Raw genomic sequence first — 16,973 nt, forward strand, 5'->3', positions numbered from 1 at the left:
AGGAGGGCTTGATTATATTTACAATGACCTCTGCTGGGCCCATTTACTTTTATTCCTCACCGGGTCCAAAATAACCCAACTCATAATTGGAAGTTCTGAACTTGGTCACTTGATGACAAATGGCCAACTGTTTTATACCAGGGCTCAGTAACAAGCCTGCAGGTATTTCTTCAATGGTGTACACTTCTCTGCAGTAGGTGGCATGACCTTGCCCAAGAATTCCAGAGTTCTGCATTGTGATTCTCCCACTGGGGCTTGCCATAAGCTCTATACTGAATCTTTCCCTCCGCTGACTCCACCAACACCATAGGGTCTGCTGGATCCGATGGTCCAAGTGAGGCACGGTTTGCTCTGCAGCCAGGACCTGCTTCAGAGCCCTCTCTACATGTCCTGTCTGATCAGCATGATATCAGTGTAACAGATCAGTGTCACATCTGTGGGCTGTTCCGATGATCCAGATCTCTTCAGACTAGTAGTATAACAGAGGGCAGGAGAGTTAACATAGCCCCAACGTAAAACTAAATGAATATTATTGTCAGTTCCATGAGAATGAGAAGTGTTTCTGATCCTCTTTATTTTTTGGCCGCACCACGCAGCATGTGGGATCTTAGTTACCAACACTGAGAGGCCCGCGTACCACAACAAGAACAAAAAGACACATGCACCCCAATGTTCACAATGGGGATGGGACAACACGTGCAGAACCCAGGTGAGCTGCTTGGGAGCCTCCTGGCACTCCATTGCCCACTGCAACTGAGAATGGACACATGAATTACCCCTGGCATGAAAAGAGTTAACATACCAAGGGTTCACGACCCTCAGCAATAAGGTTTGGCTTATGCTATCAAGACCTGCTGAGGTAAGAGCTGAGACTCAGGTGAGTTTAGGATGGATGGTGGAAGAAGATGAATACCAACTGCAGCCCTGAGTCACGGATCAACCAAAGCAATGGAGGTTATGGTTTATTCTAGTAGCATCCCTTTTCTTAGGTTCCACTCAGGAAGCGAGGCCCATGGAACTATCTCTGAACCTGTGTGGAGAAGTAAATGTATGTGGTGCAAGGGGTAGACTGTAGTGGATTCAAAACATGTCTCTCAGGCCTCCTACTGTGGGGAGCACAATTGCCCAATCGCCCCAGCTGTGCTCTGAAACCCATCGAGTGCTAGTGCAAAGGCTGTGCTTCCCATGGGCTCCCAGCCAATGACTGAGCACAGCAAGGATACTGATGGAGGCCTGGTCCTTGGAGTCACAGGGCTCCTCTGTTGGGTGACTGTTTTGTGTCAGTCTTAGCCTATGATCGATAGTGATGCTATTGGCTAGGAGTGCCTGGGGGTCCTGTACTACCAGTGGGAGCCCCCCACACCCCAGACGTTTCCCCAACTGGAGCCAGTGTCGTGGATGGACTAGTCCTTGTGATTGCAAGATACACCTCAGCAACAACCATTAGGGAACTTTGGGGGGAAAAGAAAAGGTTTATTACAAGTCCTGGAGGGTACCTGGCACGTCTGGGGCCACACAGCAAGGTCACAGGTAGAGAGAGAGAGAGCATGCACCTGGGGTTTTGCCTTTATTGGGGTTGAGGATGAGGTGCCTAGGGTTTCACAGGTTCACTCTTTATTGGCAAATTTAAAACAGAAGAGCCAGAATTAGGACACAGGAAGGGAAAAGTGGGGTCACTCAAGCAATCAGTTATGTAGGTTACCCAGGACTTTCTAAAAGGGGAATTTTGGGGAATTCCCTGGGGGTCTAGCAGTTAGGACTCTGCACTTTCACTGCCGAAGAGGCAGGTTCAATCCCTGGTCAGAGAACTAAGATCTCACAAGCCGCTGGGCTAAAAGAAAAAAGTGGGAGAGGGACTTCTTGGGTGGGGGCAGCCTGTCTCCTTATCTATTTGTTTAACTAGTAACTGTGTTCCACAAAATGTTTGAGGTGCGTGTCTTTGAAATGAATGCCTCAGCAATCGAAAGCTTAATGTCAGGCACTTAAAATTAAAAAAAAAAAAGCTTACTGTCAGGCACTTACACTACAGTAACTTTTTTTTTTTTAATTTATTTTTATTTTTGGCTGCATTGGGTCTTTGTTGCTGCGCTCGGGCTTTTCTGTAGTTGCGGTGAGCAGGCTTCTCATTGGGTGGCTTCTCTTGTTGCAGCCCACGGGCTCTAGGCACGTGGGCTTCAGTAGTTGTGGCTCGCAGGCTCTAGACCGCAGGCTCAGTAGTTGTGGCGCACAGGCTTAGTTGCTCCGCGGCACGTGGAATCTTCCCAGACCAGGGCTTGAACACATGTCCTCTGCATTGGCAGGCGGATTCTTAACCACTGAGCTGCCAGGGAAGCCCCACTATAGTAACTTTGATCCCAGGGCTTGCCGTAGGCCTTGCTGAAAGTTTCTTAAATCTCTACAGCATTAATTATTAGAGAAATGCAAATCAAAACTACAATGAGGTATCACCTTACACCGTTCAGAATGGCCATTATCAAAAAACCTAGAAACATAACTAATAAGAACCTGCTATATAAAAAATAAATAAAATAAAATTCAAAAACAAAAAAAATCTAGAAACAATAAATGCCGGAAAGGGTGTGGTGAAAAGGGAACCCTCCTGCACTGTTGGTGGGAATGTAAATTGATACAGCCGCTGTGGAGAACAGTATGGAGTTTCCTTAAAAAACTAAAAATAGAACTACCATATGACCCAGCAATCCCACTACTGGGCATATACCCAGAGAAAACCATAATTCAAAAAGACACATGTGGGCTTCCCTGGTGGTGCAGTGGTTGAGAGTCCACCTGCCGTTGCAGGGGACAGGGGTTCGTGCCCCGGACCGGGAAGATCCCACATGCCGCGGAGCGGCTGGGCCTGTGAGCCATGGCCGCTGAGCCTGCGCGTCTGGAGCCTGTGCTCCACAGCGGGAGAGGCCACAACACTGAGAGGCCCGCTTACCACAACAACAACAACAAAAAGACACATGCACCCCAATGTTCATTTCAGCACTATTTACAATAGCCAGGACATGGAAGCAACCTAAATGCCCATCAACAGACAAATGATTAAAGAAGATGTGGTACATATATACAATGGAATATTAGCCATAAAAAGGAACGAAATTGGGTCATTTGTAGAGATGTGGATGGATCTAGAGACTGTCATACAGTGAAGTAAGTCAGAAATAGAAAAACAAATATCGTATATTAACGCATATATGTGGAACCTAGAAAAATGGTACAGATGAACCTGTTTGCAGGGCAGAAATAGAAACACAGATGTCGAGAACAAACGTATGGACACCAAGGGGGGAAGTGGCAGGGGTGGTGGTGGTGGTGTGATGAATTGGGAGATTGACATATATACACTAATATGTATAAAATAGATAATTAATAAGAACCTGCTGTATAAAAAATAAATTCAAAAATTCAAAAAACAAAAACAAAAAGACATGTACCACAATGTTCATTGCAGCACTATTTACAATAACCAGGACATGGAACCAACCTAAATGTCCATCAACAGATGAATGGATAAAGAAGATGTGGCACATATATACAGTGGAATATTACTCGCCATAAAAAGAAACAAAATTGAGTTATTTGTAGTGAGGTGGATGGACCTAGAGTCTGTCATACAGAGTGAAGTAAGTCAGAAAGAGAAAAACAAACACCGTATGCTAACGCATATATGTGGAATCTAAAAACAAAAACAAAAAAAATGGTACTGATGAACCTATTTGCAGGGCAGGAATAAAGAGGTAGACATAGAGAATGAACTTGAGGACATGGGGTGGGAGGGCGAAGCTGGGGTGAAGTGAGAGTAGCATTGACATATATACACTACCGAATGTAAAATAGCTAGTGGGAAGCAGCAACATAGCACAGGGAGATCGGCTTGGTGATTTGCGATGACCTAGAGAGCTGGGATAGGGAGGGTGTGAGGGAGGCTCAAGAGGGAGGGGATGTGGGGATATATGTATGCATATGGATGATTCACTTTGTTGTACAACAGAAAGTAACACAGTATTGTGAAGCAATTATACTCCAGTAAAGATCTATTAAAAAAAAATATCTCTACAGCAGTCTCAGACCTCCCTTACCTATTTCCTTCCTTCCCTCTCTCCTTCACAGGGGTCAGACCTGCACCATAGTCTGACAGGTCCACTGGCTTCCTCTGGTTCCCTTTCCCTTTATACTCATAGAATTTTCCCCGATCAATCCTATGCACATCTAATACCATCTTGGCATCTGCTCTTGGAGGACCAGGACTAACACAACCAGTCATAGATTTATAGCTTGATTTTTCACAAACCAAATACACCCATATAAGCAGTACCCAGCTCAGGAAACAGAACGTGACCAGTGCCCATGAGCCCTCCCTGCAGTGCCCCCTTCCAGTTCCTATCCCTCAAAGAGAATCACTAATCAAATTCCCACATCATACCTTAGTTTTGCCTATTTTTCAACTCTCTGTGGACAAAAAAATGTCACCTGCTGTATCAGTAAAAAAAAAAAAAGGATGTTCCTGCCATCAGGCCATCAGCCACTGCAGCAGCCTCACTGGGCATCCTTGCTACGAAGTCCAAGCTCATACTACTCACTGCACGACAGGCCAATAAATTGAGAGATGAGTTGTTGGGGCAAGGAATAGCGACTTTATTCAGAAAGCCAGCAGACCGAGAAGATGGTGGACTCATGTCCCAAAGAACCATCTTGCCTGAGTTAGAATTCAGGCTTCATTTATACTAAAAGGGGAGGGAGTAAAGTCAAACATTTCCTGGTTCTGGTCAGCCTCAGGAGGGGATGTGTTAGTTTCCTCCTTCCTGTAGTCATTCACAGGTGGGCCTGGTCTGGATGTGAGCCAAACAAAGGGATTTTAGCTTAGTGCTCATCACCTGGGAGGCAGGGGTCCCAGAGGAGGGTCATTATAATTCAAGCTTATAGGCAACATCCCTTTAGTGATTAACTTGTAATAGAATTCCCTATTACACCCTGAAGGGATTCAGATGGAGAAAAACAGGATACTAGCCCTAGATAGCTAAAGTGCATATCAAAGGAATGATTTCAATGAGCCCAGACTCTTGCATCTTCCCATACATAGAAAAGCACTAAATTCATTAACTTGAGATGTCTGTTTTCTCTTTAATTAACAGTAATCTTTTGATGTTCCAACTACCTGGGCTTTTTGTTGTTTTTCATTTGTTTGTTGTTTCTTTGTGTGTTTTTTGTTTATTTTTTTGCAAAAACTCCTCTATGTATCCTGGCTCCTCCCTTACCTCTTCAGAACAGTCCCTTAGAGTTATCTGAGAGGCTGTATCCTGGGCTTAAGTCCTCAGAAAGTCTGCTGAATAAAACATAATTTTAGGGCTTCCCTGGTGGCGCAGTGGTTGAGAGTCCGCCTGCCGATGCAGGGGACACGGGTTCGTGCCCTGGTCTGGGAAGATCCCACATGGCGCAGAGCGCCTGGGCCCGTGAACCATGGCCGCTGAGCCTGCGCGTCCGGAGCCTGTGCTACGCAATGGGAGAGGCCACAACAGTGAGAGGCCCGCGTACCGCAAAAAAAAAAAAAAAAAAAAAAAAAAAAAAAAAAAATTCCGGCATGGGGGAATTCCCTGGCAGTCCAATGGTTAGGACTCTGTGCTTCCACTGCAGGGGGCACAGGTTCAATCCCTGGTCAGGGAACTAAGATCCCTGTGTGGCACAGCCATAAAAAAAAAAAAAAAGAAATTGAGGATGGGGTCAGTTGACTGTTTCTGTCTATAAGTCTTATGCAGTTGAAATCATGAAAGCTGGAATAGTCTGAGGGCTGGAGAAGCTGGGGGCTGGCTGGACATGCTTCTGTTTCTTCAGGTAATCACAGGGTCACAGGGCTTCTTCAGGTAATCATGTGGATTACTTTCCTGGGCCAATTTAGGCTTCCACCCAGGATAGCAGCCTCAGGGTGGTTGGACTGTTTACACAACAGCTCTCAAGTGTTGCCAAGAGCAAGGTGGCAGTGCATTATCTTTTCTGACTTGAAGTCATATATTATCACTTCTTGTATATTCTGCAACTTACAAGCAAGTCACAAATCTGCCCAGATTCAAAGGGAGAGGACTTAGACTTTGTGAATGAATGACAAAATTATAGAAGACCACAGTGGGATGGGGTATTGTTGCAGCCATCATTGCAAAATACAATCTGATATATGCTCTTTGTCTCTATTAATGCTTTTTGCCTAAGACTATTTGATCTGATAATAATATAGCTAAGCCAGCTTTATTTTGGTTGGTATTTTTCTGGTATATCTTTTTCTAACCTTTCACTTTTAATCTTTTTGCATTTTTATGTTATAGGAATTTCTCTTGAAAACAGAATATAGCTGGGTATTTTAAAAACCAACCTGATAGTCTTCGCCCTTGAACTGGATAGTTTAATCCATTTACATGGATTGTGATGGCTGATATATTTGGGTTTCTGTTTTCTGTCTTATTTTTGTTCTACCTATTCAGTTTTTCTGGGTTTCTTTTTTCTCCCCCTCCTTTTTGTTTTCTTTTAGATTAAATTCTCCCCACAATAATTCTGTTTGTCCTTCTACTAGTTTACATACTGTTTCTGTTCTTTAAATGATTATCCAAAATTTTTAACTTACACTTAAAATCAATAGACCCTCCAGAACATAGGATTACTTATTTAAGGACACCAGCAAAATACCTTCAAAGTCCACAGAAATGATGAGATGATGATTTTAAGGACTCCTCCTTTTTTTTTTAAAGAAGTAGACTTTATTTTGGGGACTTCCCTGGTGGTCCAGTGCTTAAGAATCTGCCTTCCAATGCAGGGGACGTGGCTTCGATCCCTGGTTGGGGAACTAAGATCCCACATGCCACGGGGCAACTAAGCCCACGTGCCACAATTACTGAGCCCATGTGCCACAACTAGAGAGAAGCCTGCGAGCCGCAACTAAGACCCAGTGCAGCCAAATAAATAAATAGATAGATAGATAGATTTTATTTTTAATTTTTCCCCCCCGCCACACCACACAGCATGTGGGATCTTATTTCCCCGACAAGGAATCGAACCCACACCCCCTGCATTGGAAGCGTGGAGTCTTAACCACTGAACTGCCAGGAAAGTCACCAGGACTTTATTTTTTAGAACAGCTTTAGCTTTACATAAAAATTGCGTAGGTAGTGCAGAGAATTCCCATATATCCCACAGTCAGTTTTTCTTATTATTAACATCTAACATTAGTATGGTACATTTGTTACAATTAATGAACCAGTATTGATACTTTATTATTAATATACATTATTCAGATTTCCTTAGTTTTAAACCTAATATCTTTTTTTTTTTCTGTTCCAGGACACCACGTTACATTTGTCATGTCTCCTTAGGCTCCTCTTGGCTGTGACAGTTTCTCAGACCTTCCTTATTTGTGATGACCTTGACAGTTTTGAGGAGTCCTGGTCAGGTATTTTGCAGGATGTTTGGAATTTGTTTTTTTACTCATGGTTAAACTGGGGGTTGGAGGGACTTCCCTGGTGGTCCAGTGGGTAAGACTCCGCATTCCCAATACAGGGGGCCCAGGTTGGGTCCCTTGTTGGAGAACTAGATCCCAGATGCATGCTGCAACTAAGACCCAGCATAGCCAAAATAAATAAATAAAATAAATAATAAATAAATTTTTTAAAAACTGTGGGTTGGAGGAAGAAGACCACAGAGGCGAAGTGCCATTTTCATCACATCCTATCAAGGGTGTATGCTGTCAACATGATTGTTCACCTTGGCTTTGGTCATTTGGTTGATGAATTGCTTGTTGGGCTTCTCGATTGTAAGGATGCTCTTCCTCCCACCCACTTTCCGTACTGTATTTTTTGGAAGGAAGTCACTCTGCACAGCCCACACTTAGGGAGTGGGGAGTTATGCTCCCCCTCCTTGAAGGCAGAGTATCTGCATATATTATTGGGATTTTTTCTGCATGAGAGATTTGTCTCTTATCCATTTGTCTTAGTCTGTCTGGGCTGCTATAACAAAATACCATAGACTTGCTATAACAAAATACCATACCATTAGTAGCTTGCAAAGAACAGAAATTTGTTTCTCACAGTTCTGGAGGCTGGAAAGTCCACTACCAAGGTGCCGACAGATTGGGTGTCTGGTGAGGGCTTGCTTTCTGGTTCATAGACAGCCAAATTTTCACTGTGTCTTCACATGGCTGAAGGAGTGAGGGCTCTCTCCGGGGTCTCTCTTTTTTAAAAAATTTTATTGAAATATGGTTGTTTTATAGTGTGTTAGTTTCAGGTGTATAATAAAGTGATTCAGTTATTTTATTTATATAGATATATTTATAGATATATTTATATATATATATTCTTTTTTTTAACATTCTCTTCCATTATAGGTTATTACAAGATATTAAGTATAGTTCCCTGTGCTATACAGTAGGTCCTTGTTAGTTATCTACTGGGGTATCTTTTATAAGGAGTCTAATCCCATGCATGACGGCTCCTAATTACCTCCCAAAGGCCCCACCTCCAGAAAACATGGCATGGGGATTAGGTTTCAACACATGAATTTGGGGGGACACAAACATTCAGTGTATGTCAGTGTTTATTTATTTGTTGAATCATTTATTTATATCAGTATGTAAGCATGGATATTTATTTTTTACTTTGGGTTATAGTCTAATATCACTTTTGTTGCTCAAATTATTCCAGCTTTGGCCACTAGGGGCCCCCCTTCAGTTTGCTCCTGTATCCCTTTGACATGATCAGTGTGGGTGCACGTGTGCATGTGTGTACTTCCTTACCTTCTGGACCTATAAGATGCTCCAGGCTCATCTTGCATATTTCTTGTCCCAGTCCTAGTATCAGTCATATTAGGGGAACCTGGTTCCTCTTATTGGAGAATGGTTATTATAAATCAAAATCTGGGCACTCAGTAATCTTATTGCTACTGTGCTGTCTTTGCTTCTAGACCCTCTCAGCTGACAGCAAAAAGTATGTTTGTGTATACTGTTCTGTTGTGTACACACATACCTATAACTATTTCTGGATGTAACCATCTTTGTCTGTATTTAGCTAAACATGAATTCATGCTGATGTCTCCACCACACCGTCACCACACAGATCATTCTAGCCTCCTCCCCTTGCTTGTCTGTAAACCCCGACTCCAACAGTGAGAAGCCTGACTTCTGTAACCTGCCATCCATTTGCTTAATTGTTCAATTCCAATACTCATGTCTGCTAGCATCAGAATTATTAACTCTCACCCTCATGATATAGTGCTTATGTGCAGATCTTCTTGCCTTTATTCTACAGACCCGACTCATCATCACAGTTTCTTAGGCCAGCACTCTTTCCCCCACTCTTTTTTTTTTTTTTTTAACAAATTTATTTATTTTTGGCTGTGCTGGGTCTTCTTTGCTGTGTGCGGGCTTTTCTCTAGTTGCGGTGAGTGGGGGCTACTCTGTTGCGGTGTGCGGGCTTCTCATCGCGGTGGCTTCTCTTGTTGCAGAGCACGGGCTCTAGGCGCGTGGCCTTCAGTAGTTGTGGCTCGTGGGCTCTAGAGCACAGGCTCAGTAGTTGTAGCACACGGGCTTAGTTGCTCCACAGCATGTGGGATCTTCCCGGACCAAGGCTCGAACCCGTGTCCCCTGCATTGGCAGGCGGATTCTTAACCACTGTGCCACTGGGGAAGTCCTCCCCCACTCTTTTGGTGAGGTTGCTTCATACATTTGTAATACAATTAGATTGTTTGTCACATTCTGCATTCTATCCTGGGATCCCGTCGTCTCCTGAATAATATTTTTTTAATTTGCATGTGTTAAGTTCACTGTGTGTGCTGTAAAGTTCTATAGGTTTTGACAAATATGTAGTATTATATATCCACCATTATACTCTCATACAGTTTTGCCATACTTGCTTCACCTATTCAACCCTCCCTTCCCCTACTCTTTCCCCCCAGCCTCTGGCAACTACTGATCTTCTTACTATTTACCATAGTTTTGCCTTTTCCACAATGCTGTGTAATAGGAATAATCGGAGACCTTTCAGTCTTGCCCCTTTCTTCCCTCGGCAATATGAATTTAAGTTTCACCCCTGTCTTTTTGTGGCTTAATAGCTCATTTATTTTACTTTTAAATTTTTTTTGGCTGTGCCACTCAGCATGTGGGATCTTAGTTCCCTGACCAGGGATCAAACCCATGCGTCCCCTGCATTGGAAGTGTGGAGTCTTAACCACTGGACAGCCAAGGAAGTCCAATAGCTCATTTCTTTTTTTTTTTTTTTTTAAATTTATTTATTTATTTGTTTATGGCTGTGTTGTGTCTTCATTTCTGTGCGAGGGCTTTCTCTAGTTGCGGCAAGCGGGGGCCACTCTTCATCGCGGTGCGCGGGCCTCTCACTATCGTGGCCTCTCTTGTTGCAGAGCACAGGCTCCAGACGCGCAGGCTCAGCAGTTGTGGCTCACGGGCCTAGTTGCTCCGTGGCATGTGGGATCCTCCCAGACCAGGGCTCGAACCCGTGTCCCCTGCATTAGCAGGCAGATTCTCAACCACTGCGCCACCAGGGAAGCCCTTTTTTTTTTTTTTTTTTTTTCAGTACGCGGGCCTCTCACTGTTGTGGCCTCTCCCATTGCGGAGCGCAGGCTCCGGACGCACAGGCTCAGCGGCCATGGCTCACGGGCGCAGCCGCTCTGCAGCATGTGGGATCTTCCCAGACCGGGGCACGAACCCGTGTTCCCTGCATCGGCAGGCGGACTCTCAACCACTGCGCCACCAGGGAAGCCCCAATAGCTCATTTCTTTTAATTGCTATTTTCAGTTATATAATATTTCATAGTATATATGTACCAGAATGTGTTTATCCATTCACCTATGGAAAGACACCTTGGTTGCTTCCAGTTTTTGGCAATTATGTATGAAGTTGTTATAAACTCTCACATGCAGATTTTTGTGTGGATATAAGTATTCATATCTGTTGGGTAAACAGCTAGGAGCACGATTGTGGAATCTGATAGTGAAACTATGTTTTGCTTTGTAAGTAACTGCCAACTGTCTTCCAAAGTGGCTGTACCATGTTGCATTCCCACCAGCAGTGAGTGACAATTCCTGTTGTTCCACATCCTTGCCAACATTTGGTGATGTCAGTGTTTTGGATTTGAGCTATTCTAATAGGTATATAGTGGTATCATTGTTGTTTTAATTTGCAGTTACCTGGTGACATATGAAATGGAGCATCTTTTTATATGCTTATTTGCCATCTATATATCATCTCTGGTGAGATGTCTGTTCAGGTCTTTGGTCTATTTTTAAATTGGGTTGTTTGTTTTCTTATTGTTGAGTTTCAAGGGTTCTTTGGATAACCATCTTTTTTTTTTTGCGGTACGCGGGCCTCTCACTGTCGTGGCCTCTCCCGTTGGGAGCACAGGCACCGGACGCGCAGGCTCAGCGGCCATGGCTCACGGGCCTAGCCGCTCCGCGGCATGTGGGATCTTCCCGGACTGGGGCACGAACCCGTGTCCCCTGCATCGGCAGGCAGACTCTCAACCACTGCGCCACCAGGGAAGCCCCTGGATAACCATCTTTTATCAGATATATCATTTGCAAATATCTTCTCCCACACTGTGGCTTGTCTTCTCATTCTCTTGACTGTGTCCTTAGCAGAGCAGAAGTGTTTTTTTTTTTTAAATGAAGTCCAGCTTAGCAATCATTTCTTTTATAGACCATGCCTTTGATGTTATATCTTTTTTTTTTTTTTGCGGTACGCGGGCCTCTCACTGTTGTGGCCTCTCCTGTTGCAGAGCACAGGCTCCGGACGCACAGGCTCAGTGGCCATGGCTCACGGGCCTAGCCGCTCTGCGGCACGTGGGATCTTCCCGGACCAGGGCACGAACCCGTGTCCCCTGCATCGGCACGCGGACTCTCAACCACTGCACCACCAGGGAAGCCCTGATGTTGTATCTTAAAAGTCATCACCTCTTCCAGAAGTTTTTTAGTTTTGTCTCTTACATTTAGGTCCACTTTGAATTAGTTTTTTGTGAAAGGTAAAAGGTATATGCCTAGGATTAATTCTTTTTTTTTGATATATCCGATTGCTCCAGCACCTTTTGTTGAAATTACTGTCCTTTCTCTATTGTCAGTTGCCTTTGCTCCTTTGTCAAAATACTGGTTGACTATTTTTGAGGTAGTCTGTATATGGGCTCTCTATTCTGTTCTGTTGGTCAGTCTGTTGATTTTTTGACCAATAGTACACCATTTTGACTACTGCAGCTTTATTGTAAATCTGGAAATCAGGTAGTGTCAGTCCTCCAACTTTGTTCTTCTTCAGTGTTTTGCTGGTTATTCTGGTTTTTCTTTGCCTTTCCACATGACCTTTAGGATCAATTTGTCAATATACACAAAATACCTTACTCGGATTTTGATTGGGATTATTCAAAACTATAGATCATGTTGGGAAGAATTGACATTTAATAAAATTGAGTCTTCCAATCCATAAACACAGAATGCCTCTCCATTTATTTAGAACTTCTTTGATTTTTTTTTAAATTTTTTTTCCAGGGTTCTTTTTTTTTTTTATTAAAGGATAGTTGATTTACAATGTTGTGTTAGTTTCAGGCATACAGCACAGATTCAGTTATATATATATATATATATATATATATATATATAACTGAATATATATATATATATTCTTTTTCAAACTCTTTTCCCTTATAGGTTATTACAAAGTATTGAGTATAGTTCCCTGTGTTATACAGTAGTTTCTTGTTGGTTATCTATTTTATATATAATAGTGTGTATCTGTTAATCCCATACTCTTGATTTATCCCTCCCCTTCCTTTGGGATTCTTTGAGGTATAGGTTTGAAGTACATTATGAAAGAGATATCATTTTTTTCTGCCATGTACCAGGCTGGTTTTTAAAATATTATTTATAATAATAATAAATCACTTTAGTCTTCATTATTATTTATTTATTTATTTATTTTCTTTTGTGGTACGCGGGCCTCTCACTCTTGTGGCCTCTCCCGTTGCGGAGCACAGGCCTATGGCTTACGGGCCCAGCCACTCCGCAGCATGTGGGATCTTCCCAGACCGGGGCACGAACCCGTGTCCCCTGCATCGGCAGGCAGACTCTCAACCACTGCGCCACCAGGGAAGCCCATAGTCTTCATTATTATTGAAGGTCTTAACAGTGGGAATGGAAGCGCTCCCAGAAAGGCAGGAGCAACAGCAGAGGAAGGTCCCTTGGCTACTGCCTGCCATGACCTCTGTCAATTGTCTCCTCAGAGCCTCAGTTTCTTCATTAACAAACTGGAGGATGATGGAGCTGTTCTGAGGGCTAATTGAAAAAGATGTATGTCCCTTGGTACAGGGGCCACTCAGTTTTTATATCTTGAGTCAGAATCTGTTTCATGAACATAGACTGCAGGCCAGTTTCTTGACCTACTTGAATCTTCATAAAAACTCTCCCACATGTGGGTATTGTTATGACCCCTTTAGAGATTAAAAAAACAGAGGCTGAGAAATTAACACGCCCAAGTCTACACAGAAGTAAAGGGCATATTCTGCGTCTGAGCTCAGTTGGTCAGATGCCAAGTGTCCTTCTAGCTTAGCCATTGCTGGCTGCACCGTGCAGCATACGGAATCTTAGTTCCCGCGACTGGGAATCGAACCCTCACCTCCTGCAATGGAAGCACGGAGTCCTAACCACTGGACCGCCAGGGAAGTCCCTAGCTCTGCCATTTCTGATCACCAGGACCTGGAGGCATTGCCTCTTCCACTGTTTCCCTGCCGATCCTCTTTCCTCGGCTACCTCCAGCCTTTACACATGCTGTTCCCTCTGCCTGGAATACTCTCCTTGGCTGGATAACTGGCCAAAGGAAAGGAAGATGAGCCCTATATTTACTTTGAAGCTGGACCCAGACCTCTGCAAGAGTCGCCTGTAAATTCAGAACAGTTCCAAGGATCTGTCTGAGCAGCTCTCCTGGGACCTGCAAGTAGGAATCCAGTGTGTCCCCTCCTGAGGTCCTGTCAAGACCGCTAGCCTTTGAAGAGGGAGGGGGAATGCAGGGGAAAGAGGGGAAGACTGTCAGACAGGATTACTCCAATCCTGCCACAGCATCATTTGATATTTCCCAGCCTTATGTTGGGGAGAAAGAATTTTCCTCTACCCTTCAAAGGTTCTTTTGGCTGGTCTGATGATCAAATTGACATGAGACAGAGTAACAGAAAATCAAATTTAATTTTGTAAGTACGAGAACCCCACATACATGAGAGGTTCAAAGATAGAAAGGTAAAATGAGGTATTTATGCCATCCTGAGCTAAGGAATGGGATAGGGACCTGGGGCTTCAACAGGAAGGAGGGCAATTCACAGGCACAAGAAGCAAAAGAGCAAACATTTGGTAATTAGGTATTTGCCCTGCCACACAGATGGGTCACTCAGATAAGATTCATCTCTGGTAATAATTCTCATTTTGGGAGAGACTTCCAATGTAAGTTCTTCCAGGTAGTTAAGGGAGGGACAGATGTTTCTCTTGAGCCCACAGGGTCTTGATTTCCTTTAGCTCAAAAGAATCCATATGCCATGGCGTGTTTGGGGGAGGCTGGAGCTGAACCTCTTCAGTTGCATGGCTTAAGATGGTCCAACAGTCTTGTGTTACATGCAAGGCTGTTTTCTCTTACTTAGCTGGAATCCAGATCCTTAGAATTTGGAAACTTGCTAAGTGGACACTGACTGTTCCCTGTAACATTCTTTCCTGGATTTTGACAGATAGTTATTGATAAGCGCTGAAAGTGTTATGAGCTCGAACCACACACTAGGCACCGGTGGTAAGCATTTTATAAGCATTCTCATTTGGTCCTCATGAGAAACGTATGAGCACAGTGCCACACGCCCATTTTACAAGAAACAGGCTTAGAAAAGGTGTCTCTTGCCAAAGGTCACAGAGGCAAAACTAGAGTCCAGGTCTGTGGGATGACCCCTTTTTTGGTGTTGCTGTTGAGATTTAATAATGTTTTTTTTTGCGTTATCAAGGACATTCTTAAGTGAAACCAGGTTTTCCCCACCTTGGAGTGCACGGGGGTAAAGAATACAGCGACTACTAGTACAGTTTGGTGTCACTGCCTTGATTCCTGCTAAGACACTAGCAGTTTTAGATGCCACTGCTTTACACCATGAGTGCAAATACCCAAAAAGCAAACAAGGCAGATAATGTCTTAGTATTTTCTAAAGTAATTTTGAACTCACAGACCCCCTAAAAGGGTCTTGGAGGCCTCCAGGGATCCACAGACCACACTTTGAGAACAATCCTCTGGGTTATGGGACTATCAGTGATTTTCTGGTTTTTCTTTCCCTCTTCTTCCTCTACCTCCTTCTTCTCCCTTAACACATTTTCTGATTTTTCATGCAATCCACATATCTTACTTATATAATTTTTAAAATTTAAGATTAATTATGAACATCTTTCTACATTAAATGGAGTCTAAGATTTTAATATATTTACATTTTTAATTAAGAAAATGGATTTTCCATATGTAACGATACAGCCATGTATTTATTCTTCTCATGCCACCTTCACACATACAATTTTTTTCACTTCACCTTTTTTTTTTAAAAAATTGAAGTATGCTTGATGTACAATGTTATATAAGTTTCAGGTGTACAACATAGGGGTTCAAAATTTTTCAAGGTTATACTCCATTTATAGTTCTTATAAAATATTGGCTATATTCCCTGTGTTGTACAATATATCCTTGTTCATGCATAAAATTTAATTTTTTTCCTGTTGGATTCTTTCTTAGGCTGTATCCTAGTCCAGTTGTCCTGAGACCACCAAGAACAAACCTTTAGTCTGACAGTCAGCTCAGTTGATCCACTGCAATGAGGGGGAGGAACTGAGGGCATCTGACTACACAGAGGGCAAGGTGATTACAGGATTTGGGTGAAGAGTGGGGTTAGGTTAGGTGAAATGTAAACCAAGCAGTGCTTTTTTTTTTTTTTTTTTTTTGGCCGTGCCACGTAGCATGTGGGATCTTAGTTCCCTGACCAGGGATCGAAACTGTGCCCCCTGCAGTGGAAATGTGGAGTCTTAACCACTGGACTGCCAGGGAAGTCCCAACCAAGCAGTATTTTGATAGGCTCAGCACAGCACAGGGCTGCGTGAGAAGTGTCAGCTTCAGGTTTGGACAGCAAAGTATCCTGTGTAAGAGGAAACTACAAAGTTGAGACAGGCATGGAACGTTGAGTCCAGGAATTCCATACTGGGGCAACTTCTCTGTGTCAAAGTGACTTGGCGCCTCTGGGGTTGTTTCTTTCTTACTAACATAATTTCAGGCAGCAAATTCCTGATAGTTTGTGATTGTAGGGGAAAAAAGAAATCCCGGTAAAAAAGTACAAGTAATAGTCACTCACACAGCATGGTTATCGGGACACTTTACAGTTGTTGTAACGTGACCTTGGGAGAAATAATGTTTCCTTTTTACATTGCAGCTGGCTTTGTCTGTGCCTGTCTGGACAGGCAAACTTTTACCTGCTCATTCCAAGCTAATCTTTACTTTCTCAGCTATAGACCCCCAAACAGAAGTCCTGAACCAAATGATTTAGTCGTTTTTCTTTTTCACTTCCCCTGACTGCATTACCTGAAACAGTCCAGTTCCACCCCCAATCAGTCACTCTGTTTCTGATAGCTATGGAAATGCACCTCGTCCCCACTGGTCACTGTGGTACATTCGAGTCCTCAGGGATCAGAGGTGACTCTCCCAAGGAAGCTGCTTCTCACCAGAGGCTGCTGTCCTGGAGGTGGCAGGAAACAGAATCATTGACACTGGCCACAGGCAGAGGGTTGGGGAGCGGGGCAGTCCCATCCCAAACCAAGGCAGCTCCATTGCCCACAAATTTCCAAGGCCCCCGTGGAAGTCTGAACCCAAGAATCTGCAGAAGTTGGGCCTCTAGCTGGCATCCCTCCTTCCCTGGAACTTCACCCTGATGGGCCATGCCCAGCCT

At 43.5% G+C, this 16,973-nt stretch overlaps 1 protein-coding gene across 1 annotated transcript in view; it reads left to right on the forward strand.

The window, feature by feature from the left end:
- TCN2 (transcobalamin 2) overlaps positions 1-16,973 on the forward strand; it is a 34,408-nt gene that overhangs the window by 3,054 nt on the left and 14,381 nt on the right.

Source organism: Grampus griseus (genome assembly GCF_964374135.1).
Source record: "Grampus griseus genome assembly, chromosome: 12".
Classification (NCBI taxonomy): Eukaryota; Metazoa; Chordata; class Mammalia; order Artiodactyla; family Delphinidae; genus Grampus; species Grampus griseus.